The sequence below is a fragment of the Hemicordylus capensis genome, chromosome 1, assembly GCF_027244095.1.
Source record: "Hemicordylus capensis ecotype Gifberg chromosome 1, rHemCap1.1.pri, whole genome shotgun sequence".
NCBI lineage: Eukaryota > Metazoa > Chordata > Lepidosauria > Squamata > Cordylidae > Hemicordylus > Hemicordylus capensis.
The window spans coordinates 367,625,668-367,638,103 of record NC_069657.1 but is presented as its reverse complement, the minus strand read 5'-3'; the positions used below and the strand labels follow the sequence as shown (position 1 = coordinate 367,638,103).

Here is a 12,436-nt window from a genome sequence, read left to right as displayed (position 1 = left end):
AAATTTTTTGAACCACCCCCCCCCCCCACCAAATCACTCAAAGGCATTTTAAATTGGCAAGGGTCAGCAAGGGTCACCAAGAAGAATGAGTAGATTGAACCTCTGAACCCTGCAAAATTGCTGAAACAACACCCCACCCCCTCCCAAATCACTAAAAAGCCACACCAATCACAGATACTTGGGTCGCAGTTGGCAAGATAAAGGTAAAGTGTGCTGTCAAGTCGGTGTCGACTCCTGGCGACCAGAGAACCTGTCACAATTTCCTATTCACATATACTCAAAACTGCGGTTGGCAAGGGATGACAGTAGTCCTTGTCCTTCCCATTAAATCCTCCCTGTGTTCAGTAAAAGCTGTGAAGGGAGATCAGAGTTGTCTCTGCTAGCCTTCCCCCCCCCACACCCCACCCCAATGGCCACATGCCAAATTTTCATGAGAAAAGGAAGGTAGCTGCATACACCATATAGAGTTGCCAACCTGAAGGGGGTTTTGCAATATTGTCCACAATGTCAAGCCACTAAAATCTCCAGGATTGATTTCAATAGCTACTTGGAGAGTGATGTTGATTACTGGAGTCTCCAGGCTAGTCCCAAAGGACTGGGAACCATAACACCATAGGAGCGAGAACCCTGGATAATCAAAGGTTCTGTTCCCTTGATGTTTGCAGCTACTGTCCCTCTCTCATAAAGGCTGAACATATGGCTACCAGGGAGCATTATCAGCTGGGTGCATCAAGGGGCATGGCCAGGAATCATGGCTCTGCTCCTCCCCCCTCCCCCCAATTTACTGAGCATTTTCAGAATTTCATGAGAAGAGGTATGTTGAGTTTGGCCTTAAACAAACAAACAAAAAACCAGAAAATGGGGCTGTTAGTTTTCTGGTTGTCTGCAGTAAACACTGATTAAGTCAGTAGCAGAAACACAATTTCCCATAATATCCTGTTAAAATGACCAAGCAACATTTGAATCAATCAACCTTTAATTCAAGCAACTTCTAAGGCCAAAGGACCTCTTTGTTTATTCATTGTGAACTGCTTCATGAGACTGACATATCCTGGGTGACTGCTACTGAGAGGTTAGCTAGTTGGTGATTAGCAGTGAGGGACAGCAGTTTAAGAGTTGCACCAGGAGACAATCGGGTTCAAATCCCTGCCTAGTTACTATGTTCACTGGGTGCTTGTGCAAATCACTATCAGTCAAACTAACCTACCTCACAGGGTTGCTGTAAGTAGGGATGTGCACGAACCTGTTCAGTGGCCCTTTTAAGGGTAAGGGCCTCCGAACCGGTTCAAATGACTGGCTGTTCACGGGACACATCAGGTACTTCCTGTTACTTCTGGCCAAAGAGGACACAAGGCAGCAGGAAGGTACGCTGCTGCCCCGATGGACACTTTTTAAATGGAGCACCGGTGGGGAAACACAGTGAAAGGGGAAAGGGCACCCTCCCCCACCCTTAAAGGTATGCCCCCCCTCCTTCAAGCCACCCCCACCCACCCCGGTTCCGTGCACATCCCTAGCTGTAAGTCTCTTCTGAGGTCCTAGGAAGATAGGCCAGATACAAATGTACCAATTAAGAACAGGGCTATTAACTGCTCATGTTATATAGAAACCACAAACGTTAAACAATTTACTCCAGAGTTAACTCTTCAAGCTGGCTACAAGTAGAAATCTCACAGAATAAACAATGGCTGACACCCTGATTAAATTTACTAGAGGAAGTTATATGGAAATTTAGTCATCCTCTAGAGCAACTCCAGTAGTACGGAGAAAATTAGTCTGGATGTCAGACAGTTTTTCATATATATATATATATATATATATATATATATATATATATATATATATACACACACACACACACACACACACACACACACACACACACACACACACACATATCTTTGTTTCTAGTGCATCAAGATCTAAATCCATGATCACTTATTTGGTATCATAACCTGCACATATAAAGTAAGAAAAACACTTTCTTACTGTATAGAGGGGGAAATATTGACATTTCAGCTTCAATTTTGTAAGCTTTGAAATGTGTTTTATAATTGGATACTTTCTGGGTTAAATGTATGTTCATTGTACTCCCAATTAATGTGGAGGATACAGCTAAATTTAGTTAAAGAATTTCACTTGCAGGTCTGATTGCTAAACATGTACAGTAATTAACGTATGCATTCTTAGGTAACATTGTCTCCAAAAGGGGACATGGACCAAAAAACCCAGCTGTGACATTGGAAAGAGTAAGCCTGTGCAAGCACCAGCCATGGGAGACTAGACATTTCATGGTGCTGTTTGAAAACATGCACGGTCAGTTGGGAAGAAAAGTGCAGTGCAGTGGACAGAGAACTGAACATTGACCCCCAAGCTCTTAGATTCAGACCCTTACTTAGAGATGGATCTGCTGACCATGTGCTCTTGGCCAAGTCATGATCTTGTGGTTTATCTCAGGGCTTAACTAGACATCATGTGTAGCTGTTGCTGACCCTTAGTAACATTTGGTGGGGGCAGTGGTAGGTGGGGGGGAGATATGGCCTGACTTCGTTGCATTCAGCATTTCCCTGTCCCTTGCAAGCCACAGCCAAAGGACTGGAACAGGAGTGGTGAATTACTGGGTGTAATAATGTTTTGTTATGCACTTCTTTTATTAAACATTACCAGGAGACTTTACAGGCAGGGCTTCTAACCTGAATCTCCTTCAGAAGAGAGTGTGTGTGTTCACACACCAGCCAAACTTACCCCAAAGTCCCTTCGAGATCCTTGGACTCACTCCACACACAAATCGGGCTTTGTCTTGTGAATTCTAGCTTATCTCGAGTTATTTCTGGGTTTTTAAAATGCTGATTTTAAACTACTTTTTCTGCAGGAGCAAATAGGGAGAAGCACTGAGGTAGAATCATTAGCATGATAAGAAGGATACTCTCTTTAGAAATGCAGATGTAGCTCTTTAGTTATCCCTCTCCCCCGCCCCCAAATTGGCTAGAAGGAAAACACGGAGGCATGCCATGTGAACTTGCATCAAAATAAAACCCGAGAGGGGCTGCTTCCCTCAATGCCGCGAGTGTGATTCGAAGTGGCTTTGCTCAACATTTACCCCGCAGCATGAAGCCATGTGCGAATAACTCCCTAGGAGACCTGGGAGGAATTATGTGTGGACAGAGGTGTACCTAGGTAATTTTGGAGTCTGAACCTAAAGGCTTTTGGAGGGCTCCACACACACACTTCCACACATTTTTAACCCGGGACAGACTAAAAAGGATTGTGGGGGGCAAGGGGTATGGAGGCCCTGGACTTTGGCCCAAAAGTCCAGGGATAAGAGTGCCTCTGTGCGTGGATGGCTGCCACACGTGGCTTCTAACTTATTGTGAGGCCCTTAGTTTCCAGTCCGTAGTTTCCGGTCTGTACAAATTAGGGATAGCAGCAATATATCAGCCTGGATTGTTCTGTGCATAAACAATATTGCCCAGACCAGAGAAGTGCAATAAGGAGATCTCTGGGCACAGCATAAGGATTTTTTTTTTTTAATTAAAAAAACCCTTTTCCTGAACAGTGCACCATGCAGCACCACAAACTGCTTGATCATATCAGATCCATATTTTCAGTGCAGCTTGAGGTTTGGGATAGGAAAACTACTGTTTGGAAAAGCAAACCAGCCACCAGCCCCATGCACAGATAATCCCTTGTGTGCATGCACAGGACCTCACTAGATCAGGGCTAGCTGTCAGAAAGCCATTTGGATGTCGAAAATACAATATGAATATGAATTATTTATAATTGCTGAAGGCTTCAACTGAATGTTTCCTTTTCTTTGTGATGATAGCTGAGCTGATTGCCAACTTGGCACCACAGACAAAAGCTGCTTTTCTTTGTGGTTGTATTTAAATGCATCATAAATTTTGCAAGGAACTTGATGAAAGAGGCGTTTTCTTTACTTCACCCTCCATCATGTTACTTATATCCTACCCCCAGTTTCCTTGTCATTTGTGAGTACTGTATTGCTTTGATGTACAAGAGGCTTTCAACCATTTCCAAGGAAAGTTGTCCCATCCTGAAGATGCAACTCCCCAGACATGGGACCCTTCAGAGAGGGCAGCTGACTGATAATTTAAGGCTGAAATAATCACTACAGAAGATAACAAAACACATCAAAGACATACAATATTTTATTAGATTATCACTAAGGGGAACAAGTGACAGATTTTATGATGCAGTAGGCACAAGATATTGAGAATAATATAAGCTTTTATGGGTGAGTGTACTTATAGAACTGTGCTTATTTATTTTTTAAAAACAGATTGAAAGAAAACAGCTTCAGAATGAAGGCCTGATGGCATACAACTCTATACAGATTATATACAGGATAACAAGCACTTCCAGTTCCTTTTATTGGAACAGCAAAAAGTAAGTTGGTAATTTATTTATTTTTACCACTTCGATGGACATGCCCATTAGCACAGAAATACTGGATGGACATAATATATGCAGTAGGTAACTGATATTCTTATAGAGTTTTCTTTGGGCTGGTTCTCACAATGAATCTAATGTTAGATGGAAAACTGAGATCCCGGAGGTGTGTGAGCTCCTACAGAGTGGGTTGTGTGAACTAAGGATTTTTGGGGCAATCCTCCCCGCTCACTGCAAATTAAGCATCATCATGCTTGGCGGGGTGACCATACCATCTGGGACAGACTAAAGAGGATTTGCAGGGGGGCCTGGGGCTGTGGAGGCCCTGGACTTCAGCCTGGAAGTCCAGGGGTAAGAGTGCCGGTATGATATTCTTAAAAACCAGACAAAGAATTTAGTTGGTGTATCTAGAAAACTCTAATCTTTTATTATTTGTGTTGCAAAATTTTTGTATCAAAAATCATGGAGAGAAAGTAATATTCCAGGGGCAGAAAAATGGGAAACTGGACTCCATGACTAGTCACAGTAGTCACTACGCTGACTAGCTATATAAAAGTGTTTAAAAAACACATGCAGTGCAATACTATACAGGTTTACTCAAAAGTAAGACCAACTGTAGTCAGTCAGGCTTACTCTCAGGAAAGTGTGCATAAAATTGCAGCCTCGATCTCACCTAGACACAGAACAGAGTTGGGCAGTATCTAAAATACAAGTATTTAAAATACACATTTTCAATATTTTTGTATTTTGTATCTAAAATACATTTGCTCAGGTATTTGGTATTTTAAAAATACATTGCCGAAACCAAAATACATCTCAGCCAATCGTTGCTTTGCTTTCTTGCTTCAGGGGCTGCTTTTTTAATGCAAGCAACCAGCCCATTGGTTTCAAGCATCCTCATGTGTGTGCTCTGTTCCTCCCTCTCTGTCCCCTGAAGTTTGAATAGTTTTACTCTGCTGCTGACTGGTCAGCCAGCCAAATTTGCAAATCAAAGGGGGGGGGGAGACAGAGAGAGACTGTCCCTGTGAATAAAATGGGAAATGAGGGGTGAGGGTGGCATGGGAGTGGGGGGAGGAGGCAAGAGGGAGCAGCTCTCCCCCCACCCTCAGATTTTGGATGCAAGAGAACTCCCTATGTCACAGCTCGCTTGCTTTAAAGTTTCTCTGTCCCTCTAACTGCAACGCTGCAACTAGAAACCTGATCTGACCTGACCTGAAGAGGCTGAAGTTCTTCTGGTCCAGTCTCTGTGTAAATTTGCAACTTGCCTAAGGCTTAGGCAGGTTGTTTTGCAGAGTACTTTACAAATATCTCCCTGTGTCCCCTATTGTTTACTGTGGCTGACTAATGGTAGCAAATTTCTATTTCTTTCCTCTCTGTCAAACAAAGCACCAGCATACTCTCTGTCCAAAATTTACCTTTAGAGAGCTTTGTGTTCAGGTTGCTGGAGGGCATGCAGAGTGCTTAGCTAGATTTCCAGGTTACCTGGCTGTGGTAGGAGTGGGACACATTGAGGCAATTCTCATAATCACAGAGGTTATGATATAGGCTTGAGCCCGAAACAGCTCAGCCATGTTTCGGTGGCAGCAGGGGTGGCTCCTTAAGGGCGGGGGAGGGTGCACTTATCCCTCCTGCCGCTTTTCCCCCACTGGCACTCCATTTTTACTGAAACCCTTGGGGTGGCAGCGTACCTCCTTGCCACCCCTTCCCCCTTTCGTCATCATAAGTCACCGGAAGTACTGGCTGCGTGTGTGCCCGTTGCGCTGTGGGAAAAGCAGCGGGAGGAGTAAATGCACACTCCCCTGCCCTTAAAGAACACCCGCTCCCCGGCTGAAAGCTGAAATGGCCTTGGCTTCTGAAATGTTTCAGAGGCCTCTATAATGGCCTCCAAAATGTTTCCAAAATTATGATAGACACAATCACACAGTACCCAACAACTGAGTTAAGGGTGAACTTTCACCCTTAACCTTGGCTAACAACCAGGTTTAGTAAGGGGGTCAGGCTGCACGGGATGGAGCGCCAGTATCTGCAAGGATCCCAACACTTCGCATGACCAGCCTAACCCAGGCTGGGCTACCCCAGCCTGGGTTAGGCTGGTAATGAGAACAGCCTCAGTATCACTGTGGGACACACAGAAAAATACAGGAAATCTAGCACCCATGCTTGCTTAGACTAGACTAAAAGCATCTAAAGTTTCAAAAGCCACATTTTCCCTCACAACACCCTGTATAGTTGGTCAGAGAGAGAAAGACTCTCTCACACAGGAGCAGGTGACTCTATGGACAGTATCCCAAGTTTGTTTCCCCCTATTTTATCCTCACAACAATCCTTTGAGGTAGGCTAGGCTGAGAAATAGTGAGTGGCTGAGATCACTCAGTGATGTGGCTGAGTGAGGGCTTCATGACTGAGTGAGGGCTTCAACCTGGGTCTCCCAGTCCTCATCCAACAACTTAATCACTACATCACATTGCCTTATGGGGCAGTTAGAATTTTCCTTATTTTCTGTTTTGTAGGAGGATATTCAAATAAAGCCTTTTGATTGGTATTTAAACTAGAAACTTTCTTTAGTTTTCTTACTGAGTAACACCTTGTGTTTAGGGGAATCCTTCTGTGTTACTCCCACAAAACACCTTCCCATTGCATTCAGTGCTTCAAAAATAATATGAGAGAGGAAAAGGGGGAGCAGATTAATTGGGGTGAAAGGAATTGTTCTCCTCCCCATATGATTTGACCACATGATTGTTTCACCATAAATACAACTTGCTGCTCATTTGACTATGCCACAGCTATAGGACTGCAGCCTTTGTCATGATTAACTTTCAGTTATTTCAGTGGGTCTATTCTAAGCAGGATTAACCTTGGATATATCCTGTTGTGTTTTGATTTCTGTTGACATACTTTGAATATTTTGCCCCTCCCCCCAAAAAGCCTGCAGACACCCATGGAGGGTGGTGAGAATGGAGATACATAGCAAAAATAGCAAAAAGAAATAGGGTATTATGTTGTTTTGGAATTATTGATTTGATCGAGTGTTTAAAAAGCTGGAAATACTCCAGTTTTTACAGGAAAATCCAAACACATTAGTAAGTTGGATGGTATACCACTGTCCAATAGCTAGGTTGTGGAGGGTTTTTGTTTTTAAGATATAATGCAAATCTAACAAGTGATCCCACAGAACACTTACTTTCCTTTGTTGAGATGATTCAGAGACTCAGAAGTCACAATTTGAGTGATGTAATCTTTGAAAAAACTTGTACTGCCTAAAGGAAATGGAAACATGTTTGGGTTAGTAACAATCATCTCAAAATTGTTTCTGTTTTTCAGGCATTGAGTTTCTGCCAGAAGTGGTGGTTGGCTGGTTGCTCACCCCATCTCCTCTTCTTGGACTACTAAAGGCAGCTTTAGTAAGTTCTTAAGCTGGCTCTTTTCCATCTTCTTGCTACTGCTTACCTGCAATGAGACCTTGTTACAAGGACAAGGGATATATTTTTGCTATATTCCTGCTCTCTTGTTCCAAGTGTCTGTTCTGCCTTGCTTCTAGCAATTTGCTGCTGTTGATGATAACCTAAACATGTTCCAGCTGTTGAGTTTCTGCCAGAAGGGTGGGCTGGTTGGTTGCTTACCCCACCTCCCCTTCTTGGACTACTAAAGGCAGCTGTGGCCAAAGGCATAGCTGATAGCCTGCCTGTAGGTAGTTGCCAAAGTTGGCCAGTCTTGAGTGGTGGGACTGAGAAGTGGGGGCAGTAACATTGTTTTGAAAGATTTGTGTCTGGTCTTGGGACTACCTCAGTCAGTTTGGCTGAAGGATGTGTGTCTCAGCTTATAAGGAGATGGAGAGGGGGAGCTGGTCCCTCAGCAGGGAACAACTATTCCAGTGGTGGTAGAGCACAGGAGGAGAAAGAGCATTGGCACGTCAGCAGGCTGTTACAGGGGAAGGGAAAACAGAAGCTTAATAGCCGACCGTTTCCCCTTCCAGCTGCCCTGTCAGCTCTTTAACCTTGGGGAGCAGTGCCAACTACCCACAGAACCTCACCTTGCTCCTTTGCAAATGGTCCAAAATAAATAGGAAATTATCCATGATCTGATTGTGGATGAGGGAGCTGATCCGGTGTGCATTACAGAGACCTGATTGGGAGAGGTTAGTGGCCCAGTCTAGTCCCAGATTCTCCTTACAGAATACTCTGTTGTGGGGCAGGTGAGAGTTTGTGGTTGGGGAGGTGGAGTGGTTGGGGTTTATATGAACAGTATACCCCTAACCAGGATCCCTGTCAGAGCACTTGCCTATATTGAGTGTGTGTACTTGAGTCTTGGGACCAGGAAATGACTGGGACTTCTGTTGGTGTACCAGTCACCCCATTGCCAAACAGAATCCCTAACTGAGCTATCTGATTTGGTTGCAGAGTTGCAACTGGAAATGCCCAGGTTGATGGTGGGTGACTTCAATGTTCCCTTTGAGACTGAACTGTCAGAAGCAGCTTGGTAGTTCATAATGGTCATGACAGCTATGGGCCTTTCCCAAGTGGTCTCAGGTCTGATGCATGTTTCTGGTCACACGCTTGATTTGGTATTTTGCTCTGATCAGGTAGGTGTTCTGTGGGTGGGAACTCCTATGATTTCCCCATTGTCATGAATGGACCCCCACCTGGTGAAGGTTAAACTTGCTGCCACTAGTCACTTCTGCAGGGGTGAAGGGCTTATTAGGATGGTCCGTCCAAGGAAGCCATTGGAGCCAATAGGATTCCAAGAAACCTTGGAGGACTTTAATGTTGACTCTGCTGGTGATCTTGTTGCCACCCTGATGGAAATTGGAATAATGAACTCACTAGAGTGATAGCCTCAATCACTAACTCCTATAAGCGTCTTCTCCAAACTGCTTCTAAATTAGCTCCATCATATATGGAAGAACTATGGGAGCTGAAGCAGCTAGGTAGACAACTAGAGCACAAGTGGAGAAGGACCCAGCTTGAATCCAACAGATTACAGCGCAGAGCACAATTGAAGACCTATACTCTGGCAATACATGCCACAAAGAAGGGATTCTTTGTTGTGCATATTGTATACACAGGTTCGCATCCAGTAGAATTGTCAAAGGTGGTGAGGGAACTTATACAGGCCCTTTCTGCTCCACCTTTGGAACCATCAGTTAGCAACTGTGAAGCTTTTAATTTTTAAGTTTTTTGTGGACAAAATCTCTTGTATTCAAGCCAACCTAGATTTCATTGTTGGTGCAGTGTCTTTAGCAGGGATATTCAGTAACTCTTCTTTTATAGTTATATTCTATCAGTTTCAGTTTGTGACTCCTGAGGATGTGAACAAGCTGCTTGGAACTGTGCATCCTACCACCTGTTCTCATGACCCTTATCCAACATAGCTTATATTATCAAGCAGGGAGATTGTTGAAGAGGGTCTGGTTGAGATCATAAATGCTTCTCTGAGGGAAGGTAGGATGCCTCCTTGTTTAAAGGAGGCAATTATTAGACCTCTTTTAAAGAAGCCTACACTGGATCCCTTAAGAGTTGGGCAATTATAGGCCTGTCTCCAATTTCCTGTGGTTGGCAAAGGTGATTGCGAAGATGGTGGCCTCTCAACTCCAGGCAGTCTTGGATGAAACAGATTATCTAGACCCATTTCAAACTGGGCAGGTTATGGGGTGGAGATGGCTTTGGTTGGCCTGATGGATGATCTCCAAAGGGGAATTGTTGACAGAGGGAGTGTGACTCTGTTGGTCCTTTTGGGTCTCTCTCTTAGCAGTTTTCGATACCATCAGCCATGGTATCCTTCTGGATTGCCTGTGGGGACTGAGTGTAGCGGCACTGCTTTGCAGTGGTTCCGCTCATACCTCTCAGGACAACTGCAGAAGGTGGAGACTGCTACCCTATAATTGTTCCAAGTCCCTGCTTCAGATCAACCCAACCTGCTCCAGGATGCACAGAGCAGGGTTGATTGTGTGGTGTGCACTCCCACCAACAAAATGACTATTGTCTGGGGGGAAGGCAAGGTTTGGGAAGCAGTTTCCCTAGCCACCTGCCCACTTGTTAGGTTGTTTGAACAGCCCCTTCTAATAACTATTTATTGCTTCAAACTCACTGGAAATACCCAGGGAAGAAAAACAGATTGTATTTGCATACCTGCCAACATATCCCTCTTTTCCCATTCACCTGAATGGGAAAATAGGGACATGATGCCAGGTATGTATTTCACCAATGTATACATCTCTATTTCTCCAGTTCTCTCAGATGGCCTATCTCATCCTAAGGCATTATGGGATTATCAGAAATACAGAACTGTTTCAGTTTTTAAAAATCACAACATAATGTGCAAGCTTTCCAGTTCATCAGAACTGGATGCCAAGGAAACAAACGGCACAACAGTAAAAACCCAAAAAGAGTGGTTTGATAACTAAACCTCTTCCACTTCCCTTTCCCCCTCCCCCTCTAAATATCATGACACAGTGTGCAAGCTTTAAAGTTCACAAGAACTTTGGACAGGAGTTCTGGTAAACTTGAAAGCTTGCAAACTATGTCATGATATTTGGTTGGTTCTCAAAGGTATTATTTTACTGTCCCTGTATGCGCCCCTCACCTTGTCCAACACAGCAGCGACTTTTGTCAACCGAAACCAAGTTTGTCCAACTGTTGCCCAGGTACCTTTGTACCTATTATTACTTCAGGCTGATGTGGTTTCTTTGTTTGCTTGTCCTTCCTAAGAACGCTCTCTGTTGCTGATACTACGTAATTGCTGCGCCCTCAAACGCCTTGCAAGTTGCAAAGTAATTTTCCAGGCTCCTACTTTGCGGTGGGAGAAGAGCGCGGGGAATACATAGGGAGGGAGAGCCCCGCAAGGTGCCTAGCAAACCAGTCAACCGTGCGGGAGTAGCCCTGTGTGTCTGTGAAAGCGAGAGGCCCAAGAGACCTCTCCCCACGCCTCAGTTAAGCTTCTCAAGTCTGGAGAGCTTTGCCCGTCCTTTTCAAATCACAGAGCTTCGCTAGGACTGCCCCCGCCCCCCCCCCCCCCCGTACTCGTCGACAGGCACTTTGGGTCCTCCTGTTTAACCAGGTTAGCAGCCAACTGAGCCCTCGCCAGGAGGAAGGTGCAGCATCGGGGCGTTCCTGGCTGGTTGCTTCGCGCTGGGGAGGCGGGGTGGAGAGCCAGGCAAAGAGACCTGCTGTGGCGCTTGCCCACTCCACCGTCAGCCATATTGCAGCGGGTACCGGGGAGGGGCAAGCAGCGACGCCCAGAACGGAGAGCAGCCCAGCCGGAGTGGAAGCTCAGCAGCAGCAGCCGCCGCCCCTGACGGAATCGAGTAGACGCGCCAGCAAGGTGAGAATTGCCGAATTCCTTGTCCCAAAGCTTGGCGAGGAAGCCAAAAGATTCGGTGGGCGCCAAGCGGCGCGGAGTGGTTTTGTCCTCTTCTGGAGGTGGACGCGGCTTTGGCAACAGGTGTCGCGCGGCGGAGACTAACGCTCAGCCCTTTTCTGCGCTCTGGCGAGGGAAATTGTCTCAGCAAGTCCTTTCCCGACCAGGATTTACATTCTGCCCAAGCAGGCTGCTAGTTCGCTATTCTGCCCCCCCACCCCACTCGCGCTCTCCTGAAAAATCCCCGCGCTTTGGAAGACTGGCCGTGTGTCTCTGTTCCTTCCGTAGATGTGCGTTAACAGCCCACTCCGATTTTCACGCTTACTCAGAAGTAAGTAAGTCCCACTCAGTTCAGTTACTTCTGAGTAAGTGTGTCCAGGTATGTTTTCCTCGCAAATAAGCCTCCGTAAACTTGGTCGGACTTTCACCTGGGCAAGTGTGCATAGCACTGCAGCCTCAATGACCTTTTTCTTCTGCTTTAAGGAATGCCTTTCCATAATAGACTGTCTTTCCTGTTTCGCGGGTCAGAGTGGTAGAAGGAAGAATTCTCTCTCCTTTGATGGATTCTTATAGGAAGCAAAGTGGGGATTTTGATGACTGTAAATGGTTGTGAATATGGGACTCTCTGGCGGTAACTTATTATGGAACAGTTCCTGTCTGAAGGTAGAAAGTCGGC

The 12,436-nt window shown here is 45.2% G+C and overlaps 1 protein-coding gene across 4 annotated transcripts in view; it reads left to right on the top strand.

The window, feature by feature from the left end:
• Positions 1-12,436, top strand: part of EZR (ezrin) — a 70,037-nt gene that overhangs the window by 2,692 nt on the left and 54,909 nt on the right. Inside the window, exons 1-2 of one of the 4 annotated variants that reach the window (XM_053294363.1) lie at positions 4,298-4,404; positions 7,729-7,808. The gene's annotated coding sequence lies outside the window, so the exon portion shown is untranslated. Of the gene's footprint in view, positions 1-4,297; positions 4,405-7,728; positions 7,809-11,460; positions 11,725-11,856; positions 12,092-12,436 lie in introns of those variants that run through there. The other 3 variants (XM_053294380.1, XM_053294353.1, XM_053294371.1) reach the window with 3 other exon arrangements.